Genomic DNA, 1352 nt, shown 5'->3' on the forward strand with positions numbered 1-1352 from the left:
TTTTTTCTTTTCTTTGAGGTGGAGTTTCACTCTTATTGCTGAGGCTGGAGTGCAATGGCAAGATCGCAATTCACTGCAACCTCCTCCTCCTGGGTTCAAGTGTTACTCCCGCCCTTAGTCTCCCAAGTAGCTAATAGCTGGGATTTCAGGCATTTGCCACCACACCCAGCTAATTTTGTATTTTTAGTAGAGATGGGGTTTCTCCATGTTGGTCAGGCTGGTCTCAAACTAACAACCTCAGGCAATCCGCCTGCCTTGGCCTCCCAAAGTGCTGGCATTACAGGCGTGAGCCACCTGCCCAGCCTCTCCCAGAGTTCTGATCAGCCCCGTTTGGAGCTCCTAATTTCTTCAAAGCTTTGTATTTCCCTCTTTTGAATCTGTCCAAGTTCAGCCAGAGACAGGGACAAGCATCTGCTGTATTACCTCCTTTACCCCTCACTTTCCTGGGAGGATGGTATGCCTAGCACTCTTCTTTTCTTTTTCTTTTTTTATTTGAGTCAGGGTCTGGCTCTGTCACCTAGGCTGGAGTGCAGTGGTGGGATCTCAAGTCATTGTAACCTCTGCCTCCTAGGCTCAAATGATCCTCCCCCCTCAGCCACCAGAGTAACTGGGACTAGAGGTGTGCCACCACACCCAGTAATTTTGTAATTTTTGTAGAGATGGAGTTTCCCCATGTTGCCCAGGCTAGTCTCAATCTCCTGGGTTCAAGTGATCTGCCCGCCTTGGCCTCCCAAAGTGCTGGGATTACAGGCATGAGCCACTGCACCCAGCCTGTCACCCTTATTTTACAGAATAAACTGAGGCTCAGGAAAAGTATTTGCCTAGAGTCACAGCCTGGACAAGTGGCAGAGGTTGAGGCGGGTGGATTACCTGAGGTCAGGAGTTTGAGACCAGCATGGCCAACATGCTGAAACCCCATCTCTACTGAAAATACAAAAATTAGCCAAGTGTTGTGGCACATGCCTGTAATCCCAGCAACTTGGGAGACTGAGGAACAAGAATCACTTGAACCTAGGAGATGGAGGTTGCCGTGAGCCAAGATTGTGCCACTGCACTCCAGCTTGGGTGATAGAGTGAGAATCTATAAAAACTAAACTAAAATAAAAACAAAGAGTGGATGCAAACCAACAGGAAACAGGTAAACACCTGAACAGAAAAGTGAGCACAGGTTATGTTCATCAGGTCACAAAGAAAGATAATGTTTTAAAAGAAAAATAAGCATTCGTATATCAAAAATACTAAAGATGCAATTTAAAATTTCACCTGTCAAACTGAGCATGTTTTGTAGATTTTTAATTGTCATCTAATTATTTTCTTTTTTGGATTTAATTTTTTTTTTTTTTTTTTTTTTT

The sequence above is a fragment of the Cebus imitator genome, unplaced genomic scaffold (assembly GCF_001604975.1).
Source record: "Cebus imitator isolate Cc_AM_T3 unplaced genomic scaffold, Cebus_imitator-1.0 Scaffold56, whole genome shotgun sequence".
NCBI classification, from domain to species: domain Eukaryota; kingdom Metazoa; phylum Chordata; class Mammalia; order Primates; family Cebidae; genus Cebus; species Cebus imitator.